Raw genomic sequence first — 24,810 nt, forward strand, 5'->3', positions numbered from 1 at the left:
CCAAAACATACAAAATTTTTATATTAACATATAAAACATATAAGACATTATATATATAACATATCTTATCAGATAAAACTTTCTCGTAGACTTCTCTTGTCTCTGGTTCCTCCTCCGGACACTGTGCAACGTGTGTCCGGGAAAAGTGCGACAGTCTCTTAGAAAAAACTGGCTTTCTATAAAACCGGTAGGGGGCGCTTTAGGACGCGCAACTATATACAGGGAAGTTGGAAGTTGGCCGCTCTCAGTCCTCGGCCAGGTAGAGGGAAGGGAATGGCTGCTCACAGTCCTCAGCCTGTAGGATGAAGGGGTTAACGGGTAAAACAGTTCACTGGTCCCAACGGGGACTATTTTAGCAGCAACAACAGTTCCAGTTCCTTTATACCCTGATTGGGTAACTATTTACAACACCTGCTCTGCCGCACTCAACGGCGTCTTCCTCCTGCTCTTTGCTTATAGCTGGTTGTTACTTCAGACCCGTCCGGGTCCTCTTGCTCCTCCTCCTCGCACCGCAACTCCTCCTCCGTCAGGCGGTGTACGTGGAGGGCGTAAGGTCCTTTGGCACACTTGTGCCGGGTGAAAGTGACCTCGTCTCCGACGTAGAGGTCACGGCCTTTGTGACCTTCCGGCAGGTGGGACTCGACGTCTCTGCGAGTCACAAAAACGTCACCGCGGTTGTTACGGTCCCGAATAAAGCCCCACCCATGCTGCGGGTTGAACTTTATCACTGTCCCGATGGTGCGGGGACAATGCGCTGCACGGGGGTTCCTCCTAGTCCGGCTCTTCTGCTCCGCGCTCTGGATTTGGGCCTGTTGTTCTCTGACCCGCCTCTCCTCCCGTTCTCTCTTAAACTCTGCCAGCTGTTGACGGCAACACTCTGTACGTTCAGCTGCGGCTGCCCGAGTTTCTCCGGTGAACCCCATCAAATCTTCTCCCGTGGGGTCCCACACGAATTGGGCTTCTGCTAGAGGAGGCGAGACCCGAGCCACGGGCTTCGGAGCCGGGATTAGGGGCTCACACAAGGGCCCTAGTCTTTGCTGCCGCTCCAGCTCAGGGTACCCTTCGGGCCAGATGAAGGGCCGCCCGTCCGGCCATGTGAGCTGGCCGAAGAGGTCCTCCCCCAGGTGTGGCACCCTAGGTATTGCGGGCGCGGGCGCGGTGGTGGTGGCGCCCGGGTTGCCCAGGCCTTGCGGCCAGGCCTGGGGCACCTGGAAGGTGAAGGGCACCGTTAGGACGGCGGCGCCCTGGGCTACCTGGCCTTGCGGCCAGGCCGGAGGCTCCGCGGAGGTAGGGGGCGCTGTTGGTGGTGCGGCGCCCGGAGGTACTAGGCCTTGCGACCAGGCTGGTGGTACTTCCTGCTTTGTCACGCTCCGGGTCGGGGCGCGCGACGTCACAGGGGTCGCTGCGGCGGCTTCCGGTCGGGGCCTAGTCCATGGCGGTGACCTGGCGGCTACGGGCACAGCAGGGGGACTTTCGGGCTCTGCGACGGGGAGCTGGGGCAGGTGAGCGGTGTCACGGCTTGGGGTATAGGCGTCCCCTTTACCTGCCTCCATGCGTTCGGCTCCCTCCTCGGCGCCGTCTCCGGCCTTGGGTCCTCCTGCGCCATCCTCAGAGGCGGTCTGCTTCCTCTTCCAGGGTAGCGTGCTCCGCTGACTGGTCTCTGCGTGCTGAGCCATCTCCCGGCTCCACTCCGCCAGTATCTCCCGCTGTACCCGGGCCATCCTCCGTGCGAGGCCCTCCAGGGCTGTTTGTGCACACTCCCGGTCTCGGGGGAGCTGCGCTAGGATCTCCGCTAGACCTAGCGGGGTTGTGGACTCTAGCAGGCTCCTGACCATCGGGTCGGTGCTGCTCTGCTCGGCTTCCGGCAGGCTCCTGGCCAGCGGGCCGGTGCTGCTCTGCCCTCCTTCCTCGGTCTCTAGCAGACTCCTGGCCAGCGGGCCGGTGCTGTTCTGCTCTCTTTCCATCTCCGGGTGAGCTTTTCTGCTGCTCCTTTCCAGGCTTCCTGCCTCCGGGTGCGCTCGCTCCAGACTGCTCCAAGCGACACCCATCTTTTCTCTCCTCTTTCGTCTCCTCCCACTTAGAGGGCGGTCCCGGGGCAACTCGGTGACTGTCAGCTCCAGGGGTAGTTCTTTCACGCTGACAGACACCTCCAGCATCACAGTCTCTGTTGGTGGGGGCGGTTTCCACTTTTGGCGCCATTTTCTGTCCTGGCCCACGATGGGAGGTGGCCTCTTGCCCTCCTTTGGCACGCCCATAATGGCGTCCGCTGCTCTTCCAAGGCGGGAAATCTGCGGTTTTGGCGGGAATCGCTTCCCAGTGGCGGGAAACTCTGCAGATGGCGGGAACAAGCTGGAAATGGCGGACAATCGGCGGGAAACGACTGGTGATGGAGTCCGATGGCGTGGACCCTCCGGAACCGGCGGGAGACTTCTTTCTGAGGTAAACTTGCACTTTTCTTCAGGCACGCAGTACCCGGGTGTTGCGGGCACGTAATCCTGCCGACTACGCCAAAGTTGACGCGCCCCCTGGGACATATTCCTTTTTGAGGGGAATACCCGGCACCGGATCGGATGGGGGGTTGTAGTCTCCGAGCGGCTGTGACCCGGTCCCGTGCCCAGGGCGTCAAGCTAAGTGTTATGTGGCAGTCCTACAGATGTTATTAAAGTTCTTTTATGTCGACTACGCCACCCGTTGTGATGCGGTCACTGTGGCCGCCGCTGCAGCAGGGTCCGCTGAGGCTGATGGTGGATGTGCAGCTTGGTGGGATAACCCCCAACGGGAGGGGTATAGCCTCAGAGGGGACAGGCGCAGAGGATGGGGGTTGCGGTGGTGCGGTGCAGCCGGCAATGAAGACAGACTCGGGTTGTGCAGTTAAGGGTGTTTACTTACTGCTGATGTTTCGGTCACTCCAGCTGCTAGTGACCACCCGAGCCGTGCTGCGTCCACCAGGTCCTGGATCCAGCCAACCCCCAAACAAGTCCGGAGCGTGGCCCTGAGCTCTCCCTCTGTCCTTTCTTCAGCCGTCCCCACCAGGGATTCACCTAGGTCCAGCTCCCTCGGGCCTTCTTTTGGGACACCCTTGGCCCTGGGTTCCCTGACCCTTCATGTGGTTTGCCTTCAGGGTGAATGTGGTGGGTGACCGTGGTAAACGCTGCCCACGATCTCTGGTCTCTGGCTGGGGATTGTTTTTGCCCCCACCAGCTTGGGTTCCGGTACCCTCTTGCTGACTCCTCACCCGGTGCTCTAATTTGGGTTCTTGGGTCCCTTCAGTCTTCCCCCTCTGGGTCTTTCTCTTTCTTTCTCCTCTCTCTCTCTCCAGGGCTGCTGTTTCCTTCTCTCTCTCCAACTGACTTGTTCTCAGCGTCTGACCCTGATCTAAGTTGGTGCCCTCCTTATATATCCCTCTATGTGTGAGCTCAGGTGACCAGCACCCAATGAGCTCCTATCACTACCCAGACTGCTCCCCCTATCTGCCCCTACACTACATGGGATGTACCACCCCCCTCCCACTCCAGCCAGGAACAGGCTCGGTTGTACCTGCACATTTCTAAGTGGGAGTACCGTCGGCCTGCTCCTCTGGAATGGGATGTATGTAGTGCATGCAGTCTATCTGAGCTCAGTTCCACACTCCTTCCTTACCCGGGAGTGGAATATCACACCTCTGGGTTGAGGTGCAATACCCCTGTAGCAGCCGAATCCTCAGGGTGCTACATTAGTCTGTGGCATTCTTTTAAACTGTTGCTTATGGCGGTCTCTGTGAGCTTCTCAGTGACATTCAGCCATCCAGGTATCCCGCCTGCAGTAGACGGAATGTGGCAATGGAACGCTGGCTGCGCGTGTCATAATAGGCTCTGAGCCTTTATATACCTGCGCACAGCAGCAGCCACCTTCAGTCTGCTGCTGGACAGCCAGCAGCAGCAGCAGCAGGAGAGGTAATTAATCAGCAACCCTCCTGCTAAGGGTAGACAGCTGCTCGTTCCACCCCCCCCCCGCCTTAATTGGTTCTCCTCCCTTCCAACGGTGTTGAGGCGGGTGGGAACAGCCGGGGGTTGAGGGTACTGTGCTAAAAGAGGTGGAGTTATGCAGATCTAAAACGCGTGGATTGCAGCAGCAGCAAGCCGAAAAGTGCAGGCATGTGAGGGATCTAGAGGTTGACAGCATGTCTTCTTAACGGGAGTCCAGGTGGCCATCTCCACAAATGGACTTTTCAGAATCCTTGGGTGGCACCGTAGTCGGAAACCAATTCTGGTTATCGCTTCTCGGCCTTTTGGCTAAGATCAAGTGTAGTATCTGTTCTTATCAGTTTAATATCTGATACGTCCCCTATCTGGGGACCATATATTAAATGGATTTTTAGAACAGGGAGATGGAAAAAGAGCTTGCTCTGTCCACTCCACGCATTGACCTGGTATTGCAGTATCTCCAGGACCGGTGCACCCCTTCTTTAATGCAGTTTCTAAAATCAGAAAGAATTGAATTCAATGCTTTTTGTTCATTTTGCTTGTTTGTCGGATTTTGGGATGGACTCTTTGGCTTTGCTTTTCTTCTCCTCATTGGATTTTTCATGTTAAAAGTTGCAGAAGCCAGATGACAAGCTCATTTTGGTTCAACTTCAGCAACTGTGCATTGCATTGCCATGTAATGTAATGTAATGCAATGCTATCTATCTAGCTCTCCCTCTATACTTCCTTTTGGATAAACAGACATATTAGGCAAGCATTTTGGAGCTTTCACCTAAATAACTACAGGTGGTGAGATAAGCTGCACAATATAATTGACCTTTCAGTATATTGTTGCACACACACCATCTATTTAGCAAATGCCCTTGTTATCAACAGCAGCCTTTTAAACTCACCTGAGCTAACAGGTATGTGAGCTGGTTACTCTGCTGCGCTTAAAATTTCTTTTTTGGTTTGCTACAATGCCTTTTCTGAAACGTTGTCTCCCTCTGCTGGAACACTGACTTCTTTCATTTAATGCCTGCAGACTATAAAAGAGAAACCAACCCAAAAAGTTTGGTTGATTAGTCTGTGGCATTCTTTTAAACTGTTGCTTATGGCGGTCTCTGTGAGCTTCTCAGTGACATTCAGCCATCCAGGTATCCCGCCTGCAGTAGACGGAATGTGGCAATGGAACGCTGGCTGCGCGTGTCATAATAGGCTCTGAGCCTTTATATACCTGCGCACAGCAGCAGCCACCTTCAGTCTGCTGCTGGACAGCCAGCAGCAGCAGCAGCAGGAGAGGTAATTAATCAGCAACCCTCCTGCTAAGGGTAGACAGCTGCTCGTTCCACCCCCCCCCCCGCCTTAATTGGTTCTCCTCCCTTCCAACGGTGTTGAGGCGGGTGGGAACAGCCGGGGGATGAGGGTACTGTGCTAAAAGAGGTGGAGTTATGTAGATCTAAAACGCGTGGATTGCAGCAGCAGCAAGCCGAAAAGTGCAGGCATGTGAGGGATCTAGAGGTTGACAGCATGTCTTCTTAACGGGAGTCCAGGTGGCCATCTCCACAAATGGACTTTTCAGAATCCTTGGGTGGCACCGTAGTCGGAAACCAATTCTGGTTATCGCTTCTCGGCCTTTTGGCTGAGACCAAGTGCTTCACAGCAGGAGGTTTCAGTTGAAGGGCACTCAGGTACCCCTCTCCTTGGCCTGGCAGGATCGTCCACTTCGGTGGGCTTCACCTGCCTGCTGCTATTAGGGAGAGGGATTAGTCCTAGGGTAACGGGCAGCGATCCCCCAGCCTTCAGGTGCTTTATCACAAAGCTCTGAAGGCGCAGATTGCAGGCGGTTGCAATTTGCATTTTGTTGCGCCATACCATGGAGGTTGACCCCAACCTCATGCCTCTATATGCGAGGCTCAAGAACACCATAAGGGTCCGCTTTACGGCTGGTGGTTCCGATATGCGGAATCTGGGATATGTAGTCCAGGACGTGCTTGAGAAACTGCTCCACGTCAGAACCAACTAAATCCTTTCTATCCAGGATTATCCTCGACGTGGAGACTATGATGTAACCTTTACTGGCGAAGGTATTTTCAAAGATGTTTTGTCCAGAGTTAAGTCGGTAGAAAATAGCCCTGGTCTAAAAGGGATTCAGATTATCGAGCACGTCCTGGATGAGGTAAAGATGGTGGTTGTGAAAATCTTCTCACCCTTCATAACGGCACCAGAGGTTATTTCCTTTTTGTCAGTTTATTTTAAAAGTGTGAAATTGATTGGGAAAGTGTTGAATGAGTTTAACATCTGGACCTCAAAATGGAAGTTTTTAGTAAAATGTGAAAGAGACCCAAAATTCCCTGGAGGTGTGAGACTTCCTCCAGCACGATTTAAAATAGGGCAAACTAATGGGGATTTTTTTTTCTCAGGAATGCCACTTTTCTGTAGGTATTGTGGTCTCTATGGGCACTCTAAGGATAGTTGTGGTGCCACTTGTAGAAATTGTGCCAGTACTGAACATGACACAAAGGAGTGCCCAAATGAAAAAAAATGCTCTTTTTGTCGGACACCTGGTCATTTCTATTTTTCTTGCCCTCACAGGTTCAGAGAGGATGAACAAAAACAAAAGGAGAAGTCCAAGACATCCGGGAATGGACGGGCCAATCAGACCACCCCTCAGGAGGAGGAACAGCAACCTGGAGCCTCGGGAGGTGATAAGGGCGCTTCGACTAGTAACAATCCCTCCGAGTCAATGACAGGTAACTCACAGGAGCCCAGGAGCTGGCTGAAAGACCATAAGGAGGCTAAAAGGAAGGCTGAGAAAGATCATAAAGGGGCGGTCGGTAAGGCCAAAAAAGAGCGCCAAAAGGCTGACACCGAGCCCAAAATTCCCACTGGGTCTCACGAGAGCGAGGGCGGTACGTGGCATTTGGTGAGGTCTCATAATAAGAAAAATAATGGTTCCGTGGAGGTGGCTAATAGGGAGGAGATGGATACATCCCCTCACGGGGGTGTAGACTCTGGAATCCCGAGGTCCCGGGGCTCTGCTGCCCCAGGTGGGGCCCCGAACCTGGCTGCCTCCGGGGACTCTGAGGCTCCGCCATGTGCGCAGCCTGCCCTTGTGTTACGACCCTCTGCGGGTCAGCAGGGGAGTGCGGAGCCTCTCGGAGACCCACCTGATGAGGACCTAAATGGTCAGCCTATGGAGACCCAGTGTAACCTTTCTCTCAATATCCTTCCGAGCTACACCCCAGTAGCGTCGGGTCTTAATTTAAGTGAATGTTCCTTCTCCGATGATGAAGACTCTTTGATAACGGTGGATTCAGAAGAGGGCGTTGGTGAAAGTCCAAGTGGTCTGATCCGTCCATCGGATAGGTAAAGTTCAGTTTTTGTTTCTTCCTAACCATTTGTTATGATGGCTGACATTAGTGGTGTTTCCCTCAATGTGAGAGGCATAGGATCCAAGACCAGAAGAGCTACTGTTTTACATTTTTTAACCTGTTTTACAGCTTCTGTTTTCTTTTTACAAGAATGTCATATCCCTCATAAGATTTCTTACAAAAAATATAAGGAAGAGTGGAAACATGGTCCATCGGTCTGGTCTGGATCAAATGCAACTGGATCAGCCGGGGTAGCTATACTTTTTAAGGGAAATGTGTCTATTGATTTTATCCAAGATATTTTACCGGGTCGTATTCTTTTAGTTAAGGCTTTTATTGATGGGACAAGATGGCAGTTTTTAAATTTTTATGGGTCACCTGATAAAAATGAAAGGGCTGATATGCTGGAAATTTTACCTTTATTTATTAACATTTCTGAACCTTTTATCCTGGCAGGTGATTTTAATTGTATTTTAAAAGGCGAAAGCCGACGCTCCGGTTCCGTGAGTAGAAATTATGACAAAACGTCTGGAATGTTAAGCAATATTATAAATGATTGTAAATTAACTGATGTGTATAAAGAATGTAACAAGGATAGCCCTATAGACGCTGGTTTCACCTGGAGCAATTCTACATGTAGCTCCAGGATAGATTTTGTTTTAGGTTCAGAAAAAATACTGCCAGTGAAATGTGAAGTTTTAACTAATATTCTCTCAGATCACAAGGTTTTATCTTTTAGAGTGAGGATTAATGGAAAGAAGAAATGTGGTAAGAAATCTTGGAAATTGAATGTGTCCCTTTTAAAAGATCCACAAATTTTATCGGATTTTATTGAGTTTTATGTAAAGTGTAGAAAAAGGAAAAACCCCAATATTTCTTTTAGCTCCTGGTGGGATAGAATGAAAATAAGCATTAAAGATTTCTTTATTAAGAAAAGCATACAAAAAGCTAAAGAAAAGTTTGAGATCTATAATTTTCTTAATATCAGGTTACAGACATTGTACAAATTCAAAGACAATGGTCTGGATGTAGGTAATGATATATTGAGTCTTAAAGGAGAAATTTCAAAGTGGTTGGAACAAAAAGGAAAAGAACTGATTTTTCGTTCAAAGGTAAAACACGTAGAAGAGGATGAGACTTGTTCCAGGTATTTTTTTAAGAAAAACAAACAGACAAAAACAATAATTGATAACATAGATGGAGATAATAATATCAACGTTATATTGGATAAGGTAAATGTCTATTTTAATGATCTTTTTAATGTAAAAACTGTAGACCATGATTTAATACACACTTTCCTGGGGGAGATCAAGTCCACCCTAGATGCTGATGCCCAAAGTTTTTTATCCCAACCTCTAGTTGAGGAAGAGATTTTAGAAACCATGAAGAGTTTTAAAAATGGTAAAGTGCCGGGCCCTGATGGTATCCCCATAGAGTTTTATATAAGTTTTTATGATATTTTAAAAGATGATTTGTTTAATTTGTTTTCCGAAGTTTTTAATAATAAGGTTTTACTCAACTCATGGAAGAAAGGTGAGGTATCACTACTATACAAAAAAGGTGACAAAACGGATCTTAAAAACTGGAGGCCGATAACTCTTTTAAATAGTGATTACAAAATTATGGCTAAGATCTGTGCAAATCGGTTGAAAAAGGTGATACATAAAGTAATTCATGCAAATCAGGTATGCGGGGTACCTGGGCGTAGTATCTGGGACAATTTAAACCTGGTGAAAGATTGTATTGAAGATGTAAAAACCAGAAAGACAAAGATGTCAATCCTAGCGGTGGATTTTGAGAAAGCTTTTGACCGCGTGTCTCATTTTTATCTTTTTAAAGTTTTAGAAAAAATGGGCATTCCGGGTGGGTTTTTATTGTCTATTAAAGCTTTTTATAATGATTGTACGAGTAAGATTTTACTTAATGGTTTTAAAACAAAAGAGGTAGTTTTAAAATCAGGGGTGAAGCAGGGTTGCCCTTTGTCCCCCCTGCTTTTTATATGTGCTATAGAACCCCTTTTATGTACAATACGCCAGGATAAGCAAATATGTGGAGTACCCTTACCCGGAGGGAACGGTCTACAAGTTAAAGTTGTAAGCTATATGGATGATGTAGCCGTGTTTGGATGTGATGTACCTTCAATACAAAAAACGATAAGCCAAATTCAGTCTTTTTGTACAGTTTCCGGTTTTAAAATTAATCTTACTAAATGTAATATTTTAAATGTCGGGGGGATGCGTTTACATGATGTACCAATTGCAGTTACAGATTCCATCACTATTTTAGGTGTTTCTTTTAATGAATCTAATAATGGTTTTAATAGCTGGGATGCGGCAGCACAGAAAATTAATCAGAAAATCTGCATGTGGAATATGAGAAAGCTGTCAATGGAAGGTAAAGTTCTGATTGTAAAAATGGTGATATTACCTATCCTGTTATATCTTAGTTTGGTGTTCCCCCCTCCTACAAATTTGTTGAAACGAATTACAAAAGTATGTTTTACCTTTTTTTGGGGCTCAAAAATGGAGAAACTCAAAAGAGAAATTGTGACAAAGCCAAAGGTTAAAGGTGGGAAAGATTTCCCTGTTTTAGATAAGTTTCTTTTAATACATTTTTTCTGTTTCTGTTTTAAAACCCTTTTTAAAGATAATTACCTTTCCTATTTTATGCGTTTTAACACTGGTTTTCTCATGAGAAGGTTTGGTTGGTTTGAAACGGTTTTATCCTTTCCTTATGCTTTTAACCTACCTGCACATTATGAGATTTTAAAGAAAATTATTCTTGATTTTAATTTGAATAAGAAACAGACAGGGGATCTATGTAACAGCAAGACACTACTCAAACAAATTAGTACTGATGTGACGTTGTGTGATATTGAACGTTATGATGATGACAAAACTGTACACATATGGAAAATGATTAACGCCCCTTATCTTTTTAATGTACAGAAAGACATGTCTTGGAGCTGCGCACACCACTGTCTTCCTTGCCGGGCATTCCAGTACAGAAGAGGTTTTGTGAGGTCTGCCATCTGCCCAAGAGAAGGTTGTCAAGAAGAAGAGACAGTGAAGCATCTTTTATGGACTTGTGCTTTTGCTAAAGAGTTCTGGAGAAGATTAATCCCCCTGCTGGAGAAAATGGTGGACCTCAAGGACTTTAATTTTGCATCAGTGTTATATGGTCTTCTGGAATGCCCAACAATGGACCAAAAAATAATGGCGTGGAAGACAGTGAATTGTGCCAAGATAGCGCTCTGGAATGCTAGAAATATTGCTGTTTTTAAACATGAAATGTTACCAGTAGATGATGTTTTAGCCTTTTGTAAAAGTGAAATGTACATATACTATTTATTGGACAGGAAAAAGAATGTAACGTTGGCAGGCAAATGGCTTTTTAACCTATGGAATATTTGAAGTCTTGTAAAATTTGCTGTGATGGAATTTTTATTTTTCTTTGAAGTCCCGAAAGTGTAATGTGGATGTAATGGTTTTATTTCTGTAATTTGTTAAATTTTAAATAAATGGTTTTTATCCCCATGTGGGGGATAGCCAAATTAAAAAAAAATCTGTTCTTATCAGTTTAATATCTGATACGTCCCCTATCTGGGGACCATATATTAAATGGATTTTTAGAACAGGGAGATGGAAAAAGAGCTTGCTCTGTCCACTCCACGCATTGACCTGGTATTGCAGTATCTCCAGGACCGGTGCACCCCTTCTTTAATGCAGTTTCTAAAATCAGAAAGAATTGAATTCAATGCTTTTTGTTCATTTTGCTTGTTTGTCGGATTTTGGGATGGACTCTTTGGCTTTGCTTTTCTTCTCCTCATTGGATTTTTCATGTTAAAAGTTGCAGAAGCCAGATGACAAGCTCATTTTGGTTCAACTTCAGCAACTGTGCATTGCATTGCCATGTAATGTAATGTAATGCAATGCTATCTATCTAGCTCTCCCTCTATACTTCCTTTTGGATAAACAGACATATTAGGCAAGCATTTTGGAGCTTTCACCTAAATAACTACAGGTGGTGAGATAAGCTGCACAATATAATTGACCTTTCAGTATATTGTTGCACACACACCATCTATTTAGCAAATGCCCTTGTTATCAACAGCAGCCTTTTAAACTCACCTGAGCTAACAGGTATGTGAGCTGGTTACTCTGCTGCGCTTAAAATTTCTTTTTTGGTTTGCTACAATGCCTTTTCTGAAACGTTGTCTCCCTCTGCTGGAACACTGACTTCTTTCATTTAATGCCTGCAGACTATAAAAGAGAAACCAACCCAAAAAGTTTGGTTGATTAGTCTGTGGCATTCTTTTAAACTGTTGCTTATGGCGGTCTCTGTGAGCTTCTCAGTGACATTCAGCCATCCAGGTATCCCGCCTGCAGTAGACGGAATGTGGCAATGGAACGCTGGCTGCGCGTGTCATAATAGGCTCTGAGCCTTTATATACCTGCGCACAGCAGCAGCCACCTTCAGTCTGCTGCTGGACAGCCAGCAGCAGCAGCAGCAGGAGAGGTAATTAATCAGCAACCCTCCTGCTAAGGGTAGACAGCTGCTCGTTCCACCCCCCCCCCCCGCCTTAATTGGTTCTCCTCCCTTCCAACGGTGTTGAGGCGGGTGGGAACAGCCGGGGGTTGAGGGTACTGTGCTAAAAGAGGTGGAGTTATGCAGATCTAAAACGCGTGGATTGCAGCAGCAGCAAGCCGAAAAGTGCAGGCATGTGAGGGATCTAGAGGTTGACAGCATGTCTTCTTAATGGGAGTCCAGGTGGCCATCTCCACAAATGGACTTTTCAGAATCCTTGGGTGGCACCGTAGTCGGAAACCAATTCTGGTTATCGCTTCTCGGCCTTTTGGCTAAGATCAAGTGTAGTATCTGTTCTTATCAGTTTAATATCTGATACGTCCCCTATCTGGGGACCATATATTAAATGGATTTTTAGAACAGGGAGATGGAAAAAGAGCTTGCTCTGTCCACTCCACGCATTGACCTGGTATTGCAGTATCTCCAGGACCGGTGCACCCCTTCTTTAATGCAGTTTCTAAAATCAGAAAGAATTGAATTCAATGCTTTTTGTTCATTTTGCTTGTTTGTCGGATTTTGCAATGGACTCTTTGGCTTTGCTTTTCTTCTCCTCATTGGATTTTTCATGTTAAAAGTTGCAGAAGCCAGATGACAAGCTCATTTTGGTTCAACTTCAGCAACTGTGCATTGCATTGCCATGTAATGTAATGTAATGCAATGCTATCTATCTAGCTCTCCCTCTATACTTCCTTTTGGATAAACAGACATATTAGGCAAGCATTTTGGAGCTTTCACCTAAATAACTACAGGTGGTGTGATAAGCTGCAAAATATAATTGACCTTTCAGTATATTGTTGCACACACACCATCTATTTAGCAAATGCCCTTGTTATCAACAGCAGCCTTTTAAACTCACCTGAGCTAACAGGTATGTGAGCTGGTTACTCTGCTGCGCTTAAAATTTCTTTTTTGGTTTGCTACAATGCCTTTTCTGAAACGTTGTCTCCCTCTGCTGGAACACTGACTTCTTTCATTTAATGCCTGCAGACTATAAAAGAGAAACCAACCCAAAAAGTTTGGTTGATTAGTCTGTGGCATTCTTTTAAACTGTTGCTTATGGCGGTCTCTGTGAGTTTCTCAGTGACATTCAGCCATCCAGGTATCCCGCCTGCAGTAGACGGAATGTGGCAATGGAACGCTGGCTGCGCGTGTCATAATAGGCTCTGAGCCTTTATATACCTGCGCACAGCAGCAGCCACCTTCAGTCTGCTGCTGGACAGCCAGCAGCAGCAGCAGCAGGAGAGGTAATTAATCAGCAACCCTCCTGCTAAGGGTAGACAGCTGCTCGTTCCACCCCCCCCCCCGCCTTAATTGGTTCTCCTCCCTTCCAACGGTGTTGAGGCGGGTGGGAACAGCCGGGGGTTGAGGGTACTGTGCTAAAAGAGGTGGAGTTATGCAGATCTAAAACGCGTGGATTGCAGCAGCAGCAAGCCGAAAAGTGCAGGCATGTGAGGGATCTAGAGGTTGACAGCATGTCTTCTTAACGGGAGTCCAGGTGGCCATCTCCACAAATGGACTTTTCAGAATCCTTGGGTGGCACCGTAGTCGGAAACCAATTCTGGTTATCGCTTCTCGGCCTTTTGGCTAAGATCAAGTGTAGTATCTGTTCTTATCAGTTTAATATCTGATACGTCCCCTATCTGGGGACCATATATTAAATGGATTTTTAGAACAGGGAGATGGAAAAAGAGCTTGCTCTGTCCACTCCACGCATTGACCTGGTATTGCAGTATCTCCAGGACCGGTGCACCCCTTCTTTAATGCAGTTTCTAAAATCAGAAAGAATTGAATTCAATGCTTTTTGTTCATTTTGCTTGTTTGTCGGATTTTGGGATGGACTCTTTGGCTTTGCTTTTCTTCTCCTCATTGGATTTTTCATGTTAAAAGTTGCAGAAGCCAGATGACAAGCTCATTTTGGTTCAACTTCAGCAACTGTGCATTGCATTGCCATGTAATGTAATGTAATGCAATGCTATCTATCTAGCTCTCCCTCTATACTTCTTTTGGATAAACAGACATATTAGGCAAGCATTTTGGAGCTTTCACCTAAATAACTACAGGTGGTGAGATAAGCTGCACAATATAATTGACCTTTCAGTATATTGTTGCACACACACCATCTATTTAGCAAATGCCCTTGTTATCAACAGCAGCCTTTTAAACTCACCTGAGCTAACAGGTATGTGAGCTGGTTACTCTGCTGCGCTTAAAATTTCTTTTTTGGTTTGCTACAATGCCTTTTCTGAAACGTTGTCTCCCTCTGCTGGAACACTGACTTCTTTCATTTAATGCCTGCAGACTATAAAAGAGAAACCAACCCAAAAAGTTTGGTTGATTAGTCTGTGGCATTCTTTTAAACTGTTGCTTATGGCGGTCTCTGTGAGCTTCTCAGTGACATTCAGCCATCCAGGTATCCCGCCTGCAGTAGACGGAATGTGGCAATGGAACGCTGGCTGCGCGTGTCATAATAGGCTCTGAGCCTTTATATACCTGCGCACAGCAGCAGCCACCTTCAGTCTGCTGCTGGACAGCCAGCAGCAGCAGCAGCAGAGGTAATTAATCAGCAACCCTCCTGCTAAGGGTAGACAGCTGCTCGTAACACCCCCCCCCCCCCGCCTTAATTGGTTCTCCTCCCTTCCAACGGTGTTGAGGCGGGTGGGAACAGCCGGGGGTTGAGGGTACTGTGCTAAAAGAGGTGGAGTTATGCAGATCTAAAACGCGTGGATTGCAGCAGCAGCAAGCCGAAAAGTGCAGGCATGTGAGGGATCTAGAGGTTGACAGCATGTCTTCTTAATGGGAGTCCAGGTGGCCATCTCCACAAATGGACTTTTCAGAATCCTTGGGTGGCACCGTAGTCGGAAACCAATTCTGGTTATCGCTTCTCGGCCTTTTGGCTAAGATCAAGTGTAGTATCTGTTCTTATCAGTTTAATATCTGATACGTCCCCTATCTGGGGACCATATATTAAATGGATTTTTAGAACAGGGAGATGGAAAAAGAGCTTGCTCTGTCCACTCCACGCATTGACCTGGTATTGCAGTATCTCCAGGACCGGTGCACCCCTTCTTTAATGCAGTTTCTAAAATCAGAAAGAATTGAATTCAATGCTTTTTGTTCATTTTGCTTGTTTGTCGGATTTTGCAATGGACTCTTTGGCTTTGCTTTTCTTCTCCTCATTGGATTTTTCATGTTAAAAGTTGCAGAAGCCAGATGACAAGCTCATTTTGGTTCAACTTCAGCAACTGTGCATTGCATTGCCATGTAATGTAATGTAATGCAATGCTATCTATCTAGCTCTCCCTCTATACTTCCTTTTGGATAAACAGACATATTAGGCAAGCATTTTGGAGCTTTCACCTAAATAACTACAGGTGGTGTGATAAGCTGCAAAATATAATTGACCTTTCAGTATATTGTTGCACACACACCATCTATTTAGCAAATGCCCTTGTTATCAACAGCAGCCTTTTAAACTCACCTGAGCTAACAGGTATGTGAGCTGGTTACTCTGCTGCGCTTAAAATTTCTTTTTTGGTTTGCTACAATGCCTTTTCTGAAACGTTGTCTCCCTCTGCTGGAACACTGACTTCTTTCATTTAATGCCTGCAGACTATAAAAGAGAAACCAACCCAAAAAGTTTGGTTGATTAGTCTGTGGCATTCTTTTAAACTGTTGCTTATGGCGGTCTCTGTGAGTTTCTCAGTGACATTCAGCCATCCAGGTATCCCGCCTGCAGTAGACGGAATGTGGCAATGGAACGCTGGCTGCGCGTGTCATAATAGGCTCTGAGCCTTTATATACCTGCGCACAGCAGCAGCCACCTTCAGTCTGCTGCTGGACAGCCAGCAGCAGCAGCAGCAGGAGAGGTAATTAATCAGCAACCCTCCTGCTAAGGGTAGACAGCTGCTCGTTCCACCCCCCCCCCCGCCTTAATTGGTTCTCCTCCCTTCCAACGGTGTTGAGGCGGGTGGGAACAGCCGGGGGTTGAGGGTACTGTGCTAAAAGAGGTGGAGTTATGCAGATCTAAAACGCGTGGATTGCAGCAGCAGCAAGCCGAAAAGTGCAGGCATGTGAGGGATCTAGAGGTTGACAGCATGTCTTCTTAACGGGAGTCCAGGTGGCCATCTCCACAAATGGACTTTTCAGAATCCTTGGGTGGCACCGTAGTCGGAAACCAATTCTGGTTATCGCTTCTCGGCCTTTTGGCTAAGATCAAGTGTAGTATCTGTTCTTATCAGTTTAATATCTGATACGTCCCCTATCTGGGGACCATATATTAAATGGATTTTTAGAACAGGGAGATGGAAAAAGAGCTTGCTCTGTCCACTCCACGCATTGACCTGGTATTGCAGTATCTCCAGGACCGGTGCACCCCTTCTTTAATGCAGTTTCTAAAATCAGAAAGAATTGAATTCAATGCTTTTTGTTCATTTTGCTTGTTTGTCGGATTTTGGGATGGACTCTTTGGCTTTGCTTTTCTTCTCCTCATTGGATTTTTCATGTTAAAAGTTGCAGAAGCCAGATGACAAGCTCATTTTGGTTCAACTTCAGCAACTGTGCATTGCATTGCCATGTAATGTAATGTAATGCAATGCTATCTATCTAGCTCTCCCTCTATACTTCTTTTGGATAAACAGACATATTAGGCAAGCATTTTGGAGCTTTCACCTAAATAACTACAGGTGGTGAGATAAGCTGCACAATATAATTGACCTTTCAGTATATTGTTGCACACACACCATCTATTTAGCAAATGCCCTTGTTATCAACAGCAGCCTTTTAATCTCACCTGAGCTAACAGGTATGTGAGCTGGTTACTCTGCTGCGCTTAAAATTTCTTTTTTGGTTTGCTACAATGCCTTTTCTGAAACGTTGTCTCCCTCTGCTGGAACACTGACTTCTTTCATTTAATGCCTGCAGACTATAAAAGAGAAACCAACCCAAAAAGTTTGGTTGATTAGTCTGTGGCATTCTTTTAAACTGTTGCTTATGGCGGTCTCTGTGAGCTTCTCAGTGACATTCAGCCATCCAGGTATCCCGCCTGCAGTAGACGGAATGTGGCAATGGAACGCTGGCTGCGCGTGTCATAATAGGCTCTGAGCCTTTATATACCTGCGCACAGCAGCAGCCACCTTCAGTCTGCTGCTGGACAGCCAGCAGCAGCAGCAGCAGAGGTAATTAATCAGCAACCCTCCTGCTAAGGGTAGACAGCTGCTCGTAACACCCCCCCCCCCCGCCTTAATTGGTTCTCCTCCCTTCCAACGGTGTTGAGGCGGGTGGGAACAGCCGGGGGTTGAGGGTACTGTGCTAAAAGAGGTGGAGTTATGCAGATCTAAAACGCGTGGATTGCAGCAGCAGCAAGCCGAAAAGTGCAGGCATGTGAGGGATCTAGAGGTTGACAGCATGTCTTCTTAACGGGAGTCCAGGTGGCCATCTCCACAAATGGACTTTTCAGAATCCTTGGGTGGCACCGTAGTCGGAAACCAATTCTGGTTATCGCTTCTCGGCCTTTTGGCTAAGATCAAGTGTAGTATCTGTTCTTATCAGTTTAATATCTGATACGTCCCCTATCTGGGGACCATATATTAAATGGATTTTTAGAACAGGGAGATGGAAAAAGAGCTTGCTCTGTCCACTCCACGCATTGACCTGGTATTGCAGTATCTCCAGGACCGGTGCACCCCTTCTTTAATGCAGTTTCTAAAATCAGAAAGAATTGAATTCAATGCTTTTTGTTCATTTTGCTTGTTTGTCGGATTTTGGGATGGACTTTTTGGCTTTGCTTTTCTTCTCCTCATTGGATTTTTCATGTTAAAAGTTGCAGAAGCCAGATGACAAGCTCATTTTGGTTCAACTTCAGCAACTGTGCATTGCATTGCCATGTTATGTAATGTAATGCAATGCTATCTATCTAGCTCTCCCTCTATACTTCCTTTTGGATAAACAGACATATTAGGCAAGCATTTTGGAGCTTTCACCTAAATAACTACAGGTGGTGAGATAAGCTGCAAAATATAATTGACCTTTCAGTATATTGTTGCACACACACCATCTATTTAGCAAATGCCCTTGTTATCAACAGCAGCCTTTTAAACTCACCTGAGCTAACAGGTATGTGAGCTGGTTACTCTGCTGCGCTTAAAATTTCTTTATTGGTTTGCTACAATGCCTTTTCTGAAACGTTGTCTCCCTCTGCTGGAACACTGACTTCTTTCATTTAATGCCTGCAGACTATAAAAGAGAAACCAACCCAAAAAGTTTGGTTGATTAGTCTGTGGCATTCTTTTAAACTGTTGCTTATGGCGGTCTCTGTGAGCTTCTCAGTGACATTCAGCCATCCAGGTATCCCGCCTGCAGTAGACGGAATGTGGCAATGGAACGCTGGCTGCGCGTGTCATAATAGGCTCTGAGCCTTTATATACCTGCGCACAGCAGCAGCCACCTTCAGTCTGCTGCTGGACAGCCAGCAGCAGCAGCAGCAGGAGAGGTAATTAATCAGCAACCCTCCTGCTAAGGGTAGACAGCTGCTCGTTCCACCCCCCCCCCCGCCTTAATTGGTTCTCCTCCCTTCCAACGGCGTTGAGGCGGGTGAGAACAGCCGGGGGTTGAGGGTACTGTGCTAAAAGGGGTGGAGTTATGCAGATCTAAAACGCGTGGATTGCAGCAGCAGCAAGCCGAAAAGTGCAGGCATGTGAGGGATCTAGAGGTTGACAGCATGTCTTCTTAACGGGAGTCCAGGTGGCCATCTCCACAAATGGACTTTTCAGAATCCTTGGGTGGCACCGTAGTCGGAAACCAATTCTGGTTATCGCTTCTCGGCCTTTTGGCTAAGATCAAGTGTAGTATCTGTTCTTATCAGTTTAATATCTGATACGTCCCCTATCTGGGGACCATATATTAAATGGATTTTTAGAACAGGGAGATGGAAAAAGAGCTTGCTCTGTCCACTCCACGCATTGACCTGGTATTGCAGTATCTCCAGGACCGGTGCACCCCTTCTTTAATGCAGTTTCTAAAATCAGAAAGAATTGAATTCAATGCTTTTTGTTCATTTTGCTTGTTTGTCGGATTTTGGGATGGACTCTTTGGCTTTGCTTTTCTTCTCCTCATTGGATTTTTCATGTTAAAAGTTGCAGAAGCCAGATGACAAGCTCATTTTGGTTCAACTTCAGCAACTGTGCATTGCATTGCCATGTAATGTAATGTAATGCAATGCTATCTATCTAGCTCTCCCTCTATACTTCCTTTTGGATAAACAGACATATTAGGCAAGCATTTTGGAGCTTTCACCTAAATAACTACAGGTGGTGAGATAAGCTGCACAATATAATTGACCTTTCAGTATATTGTTGCACACACACCATCTATTTAGCAAATGCCCTTGTTATCAACAGCAGCCTTTTAAACTCACCTGAGCTAACAGGTATGTGAGCTGGTTACTCTGCTGCGCTTAAAATTTCTTTTTTGGTTTGCTACAATGCCTTTTCTGAAACGTTGTCTCCCTCTGCTGGAACACTGACTTCTTTCATTTAATGCCTGCAGACTATAAAAGAGAAACCAACCCAAAAAGTTTGGTTGATTAGTCTGTGGCATTCTTTTAAACTGTTGCTTATGGCGGTCTCTGTGAGCTTCTCAGTGACATTCAGCCATCCAGGTATCCCGCCTGCAGTAGACGGAATGTGGCAATGGAACGCTGGCTGCGCGTGTCATAATAGGCTCTGAGCCTTTATATACCTGCGCACAGCAGCAGCCACCTTCAGTCTGCTGCTGGACAGCCAGCAGCAGCAGCAGCAGGAGAGGTAATTAATCAGCAACCCTCCTGCTAAGGGTAGACAGCTGCTCGTTCCACCCCCCCCCCCCGCCTTAATTGGTTCTCCTCCCTTCCAACGGTGTTGAGGCGGGTGGGAACAGCCGGGGGTTGAGGGTACTGTGCTAAAAGAGGTGGAGTTATGCAGATCTAAAACGCGTGGATTGCAGCAGCAGCAAGCCGAAAAGTGCAGGCATGTGAGGGATCTAGAGGTTGACAGCATGTCTTCTTAACGGGAGTCCAGGTGGCCATCTCCACAAATGGACTTTTCAGAATCCTTGGGTGGCACCGTAGTCGGAAACCAATTCTGGTTATCGCTTCTCGGCCTTTTGGCTAAGATCAAGTGTAGTATCTGTTCTTATCAGTTTAATATCTGATACGTCCCCTATCTGGGGACCATATATTAAATGGATTTTTAGAACAGGGAGATGGAAAAAGAGCTTGCTCTGTCCACTCCACGCATTGACCTGGTATTGCAGTATCTCCAGGACCGGTGCACCCCTTCTTTAATGCAGTTTCTAAAATCAGAAAGAATTGAATTCAATGCTTTTTGTTCATTTTGCTTGTTTGTCGGATTTTGGGATGAACTCTTTGGCTTTGCTTTTCTTCTCCTCATTGGATTTTTCATGTTAAAAGTTGCAGAAGCCAGATGACAAGCTCATTTTGGTTCAACTTCAGCAACTGTGCATTGCATTGCCATGTAATGTAATGTAATGCAATGCTATCTATCTAGCTCTCCCTCTATACTTCCTTTTGGATAAACAGACATATTAGGCAAGCATTTTGGAGCTTTCACCTAAATAACTACAGGTGGTGAGATAAGCTGCACAATATAATTGACCTTTCAGAATATTGTTGCACACACACCATCTATTTAGCAAATGCCCTTGTTATCAACAGCAGCCTTTTAAACTCACCTGAGCTAACAGGTATGTGAGTTGGTTACTCTGCTGCGCTTAAAATTTCTTTTTTGGTTTGCTACAATGCCTTTTCTGAAACGTTGTCTCCCTCTGCTGGAACACTGACTTCTTTCATTTAATGCCTGCAGACTATAAAAGAGAAACCAACCCAAAAAGTTTGGTTGATTAGTCTGTGGCATTCTTTTAAACTGTTGCTTATGGCGGTCTCTGTGAGCTTCTCAGTGACATTCAGCCATCCAGGTATCCCGCCTGCAGTAGACGGAATGTGGCAATGGAACGCTGGCTGCGCGTGTCATAATAGGCTCTGAGCCTTTATATACCTGCGCACAGCAGCAGCCACCTTCAGTCTGCTGCTGGACAGCCAGCAGCAGCAGCAGGAGAGGTAATTAATCAGCAACCCTCCTGCTAAGGGTAGACAGCTGCTCGTTCCACACCCCCCCCCCGCCTTAATTGGTTCTCCTCCCTTCCAACGGTGTTGAGGCGGGTGGGAACAGCCGGGGGTTGAGGGTACTGTGCTAAAAGAGGTGGAGTTATGCAGATCTAAAACGCGTGGATTGCAGCAGCAGCAAGCCGAAAAGTGCAGGCATGTGAGGGATCTAGAGGTTGACAGCATGTCTTCTTAACGGGAGTCCAGGTGGCCATCTCCACAAATGGACTTTTCAGAATCCTTGGGTGGCACCGTAGTCGTAAACCAATTCTGGTTATCGCTTCTCGGCCTTTTGGCTAAGATCAAGTGTAGTATCTGTTCTTATCAGTTTAATATCTGATACGTCCCCTATCTGGGGACCATATATTAAATGGATTTTTAGAACAGGGAGATGGAAAAAGAGCTTGCTCTGTCCACTCCACGCATTGACCTGGTATTGCAGTATCTCCAGGACCGGTGCACCCCTTCTTTAATGCAGTTTCTAAAATCAGAAAGAATTGAATTCAATGCTTTTTGTTCATTTTGCTTGTTTGTCGGATTTTGGGATGGACTCTTTGGCTTTGCTTTTCTTCTCCTCATTGGATTTTTCATGTTAAAAGTTGCAGAAGGCAGATGACAAGCTCATTTTGGTTCAACTTCAGCAACTGTGCATTGCATTGCCATGTAATGTAATGTAATGCAATGCTATCTATCTAGCTCTCCCTCTATACTTCCTTTTGGATAAACAGACATATTAGGCAAGCATTTTGGAGCTTTCACCTAAATAACTACAGGTGGTGAGATAAGCTGCACAATATAATTGACCTTTCAGTATATTGTTGCACACACACCATCTATTTAGCAAATGCCCTTGTTATCAACAGCAGCCTTTTAAACTCACCTGAGCTAACAGGTATGTGAGCTGGTTACTCTGCTGCGCTTAAAATTTCTTTTTTGGTTTGCTACAATGCCTTTTCTGAAACGTTGTCTCCCTCTGCTGGAACACTGACTTCTTTCATTTAATGCCTGCAGACTATAAAAGAGAAACCAACCCAAAAAGTTTGGTTGATTAGTCTGTGGCATTCTTTTAAACTGTTGCTTATGGCGGTCTCTGTGAGCTTCTCAGTGACATTCAGCCATCCAGGTATCCCGCCTGCAGTAGACGGAATGTGGCAATGGAACGCTGGCTGCGCGTGTCATAATAGGCTCTGAGCCTTTATATACCTGCGCACAGCAGCAGCCACCTTCAGTCTGCTGCTGGACAGCCAGCAGCAGCAGCAGCAGCAGGAGAGGTAATTAATCAGCAACCCTCCTGCTAAGGGTAGACAGCTGCTCGTTCCACCCCCCCCCCCCGCCTTAATTGGTTCTCCTCCCTTCCAACGGTGTTGAGGCGGGTGGGAACAGCCGGGAGTTGAGGGTACTGTGCTAAAAGAGGTGGAGTTATGCAGATCTAAAACGCGTGGATTGCAGCAGCAGCAAGCCGAAAAGTGCAGGCATGTGAGGGATCTAGAGGTTGACAGCATGTCTTCTTAACGGGAGTCCAGGTGGCCAACTCCACAAATGGACTTTTCAGAATCCTTGGGTGGCACCGTAGTCGGAAACCAATTCTGGTTATCGCTTCTCGGCCTTTTGGCTAAGATCAAGTGTAGTATCTGTTCTTATCAGTTTAATATCTGATACGTCCCCTATCTGGGGACCATATATTAAATGGATTTTTAGAACAGGGAGATGGAAAAAGAGCTTGCTCTGTCCACTCCACGCATTGACCTGGTATTGCAGTATCTCCAGGACCGGTGCACCCCTTCTTTAATGCAGTTTCTAAAATCAGAAAGAATTGAATTCAATGCTTTTTGTTCATTTTGCTTGTTTGTCGGATTTTGGGATGGACTCTTTGGCTTTGCTTTTCTTCTCCTCATTGGATTTTTCATGTTAAAAGTTGCAGAAGGCAGATGACAAGCTCATTTTGGTTCAACTTCAGCAACTGTGCATTGCATTGCCATGTAATGTAATGTAATGCAATGCTATCTATCTAGCTCTCCCTCTATACTTCCTTTTGGATAAACAGACATATTAGGCAAGCATTTTGGAGCTTTCACCTAAATAACTACAGGTGGTGAGATAAGCTGCACAATATAATTGACCTTTCAGTATATTGTTGCACACACACCATCTATTTAGCAAATGCCCTTGTTATCAACAGCAGCCTTTTAAACTCACCTGAGCTAACAGGTATGTGAGCTGGTTACTCTGCTGCGCTTAAAATTTCTTTTTTGGTTTGCTACAATGCCTTTTCTGAAACGTTGTCTCCCTCTGCTGGAACACTGACTTCTTTCATTTAATGCCTGCAGACTATAAAAGAGAAACCAACCCAAAAAGTTTGGTTGATTAGTCTGTGGCATTCTTTTAAACTGTTGCTTATGGCGGTCTCTGTGAGCTTCTCAGTGACATTCAGCCATCCAGGTATCCCGCCTGCAGTAGACGGAATGTGGCAATGGAACGCTGGCTGCGCATGTCATAATAGGCTCTGAGCCTTTATATACCTGCGCACAGCAGCAGCCACCTTCAGTCTGCTGCTGGACAGCCAGCAGCAGCAGCAGCAGGAGAGGTAATTAATCAGCAACCCTCCTGCTAAGGGTAGACAGCTGCTCGTTCCACCCCCCCCCCGCCTTAATTGGTTCTCCTCCCTTCCAACGGCGTTGAGGCGGGTGAGAACAGCCGGGGGTTGAGGGTACTGTGCTAAAAGAGGTGGAGTTATGCAGATCTAAAACGCGTGGATTGCAGCAGCAGCAAGCCGAAAAGTGCAGGCATGTGAGGGATCTAGAGGTTGACAGCATGTCTTCTTAACGGGAGTCCAGGTGGCCATCTCCACAAATGGACTTTTCAGAATCCTTGGGTGGCACCGTAGTCGGAAACCAATTCTGGTTATCGCTTCTCGGCCTTTTGGCTAAGATCAAGTGTAGTATCTGTTCTTATCAGTTTAATATCTGATACGTCCCCTATCTGGGGACCATATATTAAATGGATTTTTAGAACAGGGAGATGGAAAAAGAGCTTGCTCTGTCCACTCCACGCATTGACCTGGTATTGCAGTATCTCCAGGACCGGTGCACCCCTTCTTTAATGCAGTTTCTAAAATCAGAAAGAATTGAATTCAATGCTTTTTGTTCATTTTGCTTGTTTGTCGGATTTTGGGATGGACTCTTTGGCTTTGCTTTTCTTCTCCTCATTGGATTTTTCATGTTAAAAGTTGCAGAAGCCAGATGACAAGCTCATTTTGGTTCAACTTCAGCAACTGTGCATTGCATTGCCATGTAATGTAATGTAATGCAATGCTATCTATCTAGCTCTCCCTCTATACTTCCTTTTGGATAAACAGACATATTAGGCAAGCATTTTGGAGCTTTCACCTAAATAACTACAGGTGGTGAGATAAGCTGCACAATATAATTGACCTTTCAGTATATTGTTGCACACACACCATCTATTTAGCAAATGCCCTTGTTATCAACAGCAGCCTTTTAAACTCACCTGAGCTAACAGGTATGTGAGCTGGTTACTCTGCTGCGCTTAAAATTTCTTTTTTGGTTTGCTACAATGCCTTTTCTGAAACGTTGTCTCCCTCTGCTGGAACACTGACTTCTTTCATTTAATGCCTGCAGACTATAAAAGAGAAACCAACCCAAAAAGTTTGGTTGATTAGTCTGTGGCATTCTTTTAAACTGTTGCTTATGGCGGTCTCTGTGAGCTTCTCAGTGACATTCAGCCATCCAGGTAT

At 46.0% G+C, this 24,810-nt stretch overlaps 12 non-coding genes across 12 annotated transcripts; all 12 read left to right on the forward strand.

The window, feature by feature from the left end:
* Window positions 1–4,251: 4,251 nt before the first annotated feature.
* Window positions 4,252–4,442, forward strand: LOC141205192 (U2 spliceosomal RNA). The gene has a single exon (XR_012275964.1). It is a non-coding gene; the product is annotated as a U2 spliceosomal RNA (small nuclear RNA).
* A 6,393-nt stretch (window positions 4,443–10,835) lies between these two features.
* LOC141205455 (U2 spliceosomal RNA) lies at window positions 10,836–11,032 on the forward strand. The gene has a single exon (XR_012276220.1). It is a non-coding gene; the product is annotated as a U2 spliceosomal RNA (small nuclear RNA).
* A 1,122-nt stretch (window positions 11,033–12,154) lies between these two features.
* On the forward strand, window positions 12,155–12,345 carry LOC141205193 (U2 spliceosomal RNA). The gene has a single exon (XR_012275965.1). It is a non-coding gene; the product is annotated as a U2 spliceosomal RNA (small nuclear RNA).
* Window positions 12,346–13,466: 1,121 nt separating this feature from the next.
* Window positions 13,467–13,657, forward strand: LOC141205194 (U2 spliceosomal RNA). Its single transcript, XR_012275966.1, has one exon. It is a non-coding gene; the product is annotated as a U2 spliceosomal RNA (small nuclear RNA).
* A 1,119-nt stretch (window positions 13,658–14,776) lies between these two features.
* On the forward strand, window positions 14,777–14,967 carry LOC141205195 (U2 spliceosomal RNA). The gene has a single exon (XR_012275967.1). It is a non-coding gene; the product is annotated as a U2 spliceosomal RNA (small nuclear RNA).
* Window positions 14,968–16,088: 1,121 nt separating this feature from the next.
* LOC141205196 (U2 spliceosomal RNA) lies at window positions 16,089–16,279 on the forward strand. Its single transcript, XR_012275968.1, has one exon. It is a non-coding gene; the product is annotated as a U2 spliceosomal RNA (small nuclear RNA).
* A 1,118-nt stretch (window positions 16,280–17,397) lies between these two features.
* Window positions 17,398–17,588, forward strand: LOC141205197 (U2 spliceosomal RNA). Its single transcript, XR_012275969.1, has one exon. It is a non-coding gene; the product is annotated as a U2 spliceosomal RNA (small nuclear RNA).
* A 1,121-nt stretch (window positions 17,589–18,709) lies between these two features.
* On the forward strand, window positions 18,710–18,900 carry LOC141205198 (U2 spliceosomal RNA). The gene has a single exon (XR_012275970.1). It is a non-coding gene; the product is annotated as a U2 spliceosomal RNA (small nuclear RNA).
* Window positions 18,901–20,022: 1,122 nt separating this feature from the next.
* Window positions 20,023–20,213, forward strand: LOC141205199 (U2 spliceosomal RNA). Its single transcript, XR_012275971.1, has one exon. It is a non-coding gene; the product is annotated as a U2 spliceosomal RNA (small nuclear RNA).
* A 1,119-nt stretch (window positions 20,214–21,332) lies between these two features.
* Window positions 21,333–21,523, forward strand: LOC141205200 (U2 spliceosomal RNA). The gene has a single exon (XR_012275972.1). It is a non-coding gene; the product is annotated as a U2 spliceosomal RNA (small nuclear RNA).
* A 1,125-nt stretch (window positions 21,524–22,648) lies between these two features.
* LOC141205202 (U2 spliceosomal RNA) lies at window positions 22,649–22,839 on the forward strand. The gene has a single exon (XR_012275974.1). It is a non-coding gene; the product is annotated as a U2 spliceosomal RNA (small nuclear RNA).
* A 1,120-nt stretch (window positions 22,840–23,959) lies between these two features.
* Window positions 23,960–24,150, forward strand: LOC141205203 (U2 spliceosomal RNA). Its single transcript, XR_012275975.1, has one exon. It is a non-coding gene; the product is annotated as a U2 spliceosomal RNA (small nuclear RNA).
* The last annotated feature ends 660 nt before the right edge of the window (window positions 24,151–24,810 follow it).

This window comes from Phyllobates terribilis, unplaced genomic scaffold (assembly GCF_046119375.1).
Source record: "Phyllobates terribilis strain yellow unplaced genomic scaffold, ASM4611937v1 Scaffold_138__1_contigs__length_4804227, whole genome shotgun sequence".
In the NCBI taxonomy this organism is placed as follows: domain Eukaryota; kingdom Metazoa; phylum Chordata; class Amphibia; order Anura; family Dendrobatidae; genus Phyllobates; species Phyllobates terribilis.